Here is a 3,764-nt window from a genome sequence, read left to right as displayed (position 1 = left end):
AAAAAAAAAAAAAAAAAAAAAAAAGGAAAGAAAATGCCCAAATTCATGTAGGTAAGAAGGAAAAGGGTAAAATTACAACAGACCCAGCAGAAATCCAGAGGATTATCAAAACCTACTTTGAGAAGCCCAATAAGATGGAAAGTATAGAAGAAATGGAAAGATTCCCAGATTTATATGAATTACCAATGTTGAACAAAGATGTCCTAAAAATTCTAAATGACCCAATATCAATCAATGAAATTGAAAATGTAATTAAACAATTACCAACTAAGAAAAGCCTGGGTCCTGATGACTTCGCTGCTTAATTTTACAAGACATTTAGAGAGCAACTACTGAAACTACTATTTAAAATCTTCAATGAAATTGAAAGGGAAGCAATACTCCCAAATTCATCCCTGGAAGCAAGTATCACCTTGAACTCCAAAGCAGAGAAAGACCTAACCAAAAAAAGAGAACTATAGGCTAATCTCACTAATGAACACAGATGCAAAAATCCTTAATAAGATACTGGCAAACAGAATGAAGAAGATCATACACAATGACCAAGTCAGATTCATCCCAGGGATACAGGCATGTTTCAACATGCAAATCAATAAATGCAATACACTATATTAACAGAGCCAAGGATAAAAACCATATGATCATCTCAGTAGATGCAGAAAAAGCATTTGACAAAATCCAACATGCATTCATGATAAAAACCCAACAGAAAATTGAAATAGATATCTCTAGCTCAATCTAATAAAAGCCAACTAGGAAAAACAGACAGCCAATATCATACTAAATGGTAAAAAATGGAAAAACTTCCTGCTAAAATCAGGAACAAGACAAGGCTGTCCACTATCACCACTCAATGACATCATACTGTATATAGAAGGCCCCAAGAATTCCACCAAAAGTCTTCTAGACTTAATAACCAAATTCAGTAAAGTAGCTAAGTACAAGGTTAACACTCAAAAATCAATGGTTTTTTAGAAACAGAAAACAGACTCACTGAGAGATAAATGGGGCAGTTAATTCCTAGCACAATAGCATTCCAAAAAATGAAATGCCTAGGAATCAATCAAAGAACTCTACTCTGAAAACTAAAGAACTCTGAAAATAGAAATTGATGAGGATATCAGAAAATGGAAAGACATCCCTTGTTCCTGGGTGGGAAGAATCAACATAGTGAAAATGGCCATAAAACCCCTATATAGATTCAATACAATCCCAATTGAAATCCCAGCAGCATACTTCACATACTTTGAGAAAACAATCTACAAATTCATTTGGAACAAGAACAGACCTAGAGGAGCCACGCCTTCTCCCGCCCCCAACCGCCATCACTCCAGCACTGTGAGGTAGCATAGATCCCCATCCACCATGGAAAAGAGAGCCACGCCTTCTCCCACTCAGCCACAATCACTCCAGTGCCAGGAAGGTAGCACGCCCCTGAACCCCCATAACTCCCCTTACCACCACCACCACCCCGCACTCTCAGACCTCCTGACTGTGCAAGTCTTTGGAACCACTCTGCAGAGGCAGAGGTGGTCATCAAGGGTAGTTTTATAAGTTCCCAACTTTGAGCATATTTAAAGAAAGGGCGTGGGAATCCTGTAATAGAATGTTGCAGAGTTCAACCATTCAGAAGGTTGGAGAACTCAATCTGGGCCTTGCAGCCCGAGGTCAGTCAGTGTCATGGGGTTCAGCCATCAGCTAACTCAGATCCGGGGTCTTGCGTCCTCGCTCTGTCTGAGCCATTAAATGGTAAATACACTATATTGAAACTTTGTTCAGTGCAGACATGTTCTGGACTGCTTCTTGATTTCAATTTAATTCAAATGATTTAAGGGTGATAGACTAGTGACTAACACAGGTGGTCACTTTCCAAGTTGTGCTTGATTTTAATGTGTTGCTCATTGTATCAGTTTGGATAAAGCATTGCAGTTGATTTGATGAGCTGTTTTCTCTGATTTTATGAAGATGAGAGTGTGTTTGAGTCATTAGAGACACAGAAGCTAGGGTGCAACTATATCAGGAAGATTTGGTTGATACCCAGAGATTAAACCAAGGAGAGTCTGACAACAAAAATAAAAATGAGAAAAACACTTAAGCAAGACACAAGGACAGACTTCCAGTTCTCCATCGGCAAACAGTAGGGCAAATGAGGATGAAAAGGCTGGTAGTGAATCACCAGGACACCTGGAATTTAAAGCACAGGAAATTACAGAACAGGTCAATCAAGCTCTAGAAAAATTCGAAACAGAAATAATTTATCAGATAATCACAGAGATAGTGAGCAAAATGGAAGTCATGATTCAAGACTTTAGAGCAGAAACTGACAAAAAAAATAGATGAGCTAAGGACCACGATAGAAGCCATGAAGGCCCAGCATAAGAAAGAAATGCAAAAATTCAACACCCAACATAGGAAAGAAATGGAATCCATAAAACAGATTCAAACAGATATCCAGGAGATTAAACACTCCATTGAAAATGTACGCGACAGAATAAAAGAATGTGAAGATAGACTCTCAGATATAGAAGATAAGATTGCAGGCAGTGACCATGAAAAGAGAGGTCTCTTAAAAGCAGTAAGGGATCATGAGAAATCGATCCAACAACTCCTAGATGATGCAAAGAATAACATAAGACTGATAGGAATACATGAAGTAGCAGGAGAAAATACAAATGACTTAAAAAAGTTGTTTACAGATTTAATGACAGAAAACTTCCCAAATAGAGGGGAAGAATTTGACATTCAGATAACTGAGGCATATAGGACCCCAACTAGCTACAGGAAAAAAAAATCTACACCTAGACATGTAATAATCAAGATCCCAGAAACCCAACAGAAGAACAAAATACTACAAGCAGTAAGAGAAAAGAAACTCAAATCACATACAAAAGAAAGCCCATCAGAATCACAGCAGACTTTTCAACACAAACCCTTGGGGCAAGGAGAGCCTGGAATGAGATATTTCAAGTACTAAAAGAGAACAACCTCCAACCTAGACTGACGTATCCTGCAAAACTCTCTTTCAAAATGGATGGGGAAATAAGACACTTCCATGATAAAGAACACCTGAGAAACTACATGAATACCAAACCAGCACTACAAGCAATTCTAAAGAAGATCCTATAAAAAGACAATGAAGGCAACAGCACCATGATGTCCAACACAGCAAATCAAATAGGCAAGGCAAGAAACTAAATGGAGAAAGTGAAAAAGTAAAAAGAGTCAACAAAAGGCCAATAATATGTCAATAATAAATCAGTACATATCAGTTATAGCCAGCAATGTCAATGTCCTCAACTCACCAATCAAGAGAAATAAACTGGCAAAATGGAATAAGAAGCAAAATCCAACAATATGTTGTATACAAGAAACACACCTAGTGCAAAAAGAAGCCCATAGATTGAAAGTGAATAGGATAGAAAACCATTCTCCATGTGACAGGAGCCCAGAAAAAAACAGGGGTAGCAATGTTATTTGTAGACAAAGGAAATGTCAAACCAAAACTGATTCTAGTATTATTGATGTAGGGTGGTACTTTATCATACCTCTGTGAATGTAAAATATCTTGTACCTGCTTTATGATACATAGTGGTGACAGTGCTTTATCGGAGCTATATTTAATGATATTACTCTACAATGTTCTCTTTACAGATGATGATTAAAATGCTAATTAAAAAAAAAACGGTGCCAGGTACCACAACAGCAACAAAACTTTGCTGTTTTCTGGATATTATTCTTTTCTTTCTTTCTTTCTTTCTTTCTTT

This window comes from Fukomys damarensis, unplaced genomic scaffold, assembly GCF_012274545.1.
Source record: "Fukomys damarensis isolate Sample0158 unplaced genomic scaffold, DMR_v1.0_HiC HiC_scaffold_1, whole genome shotgun sequence".
NCBI lineage: Eukaryota > Metazoa > Chordata > Mammalia > Rodentia > Bathyergidae > Fukomys > Fukomys damarensis.
This window is presented reverse-complemented; position numbering follows the sequence as displayed.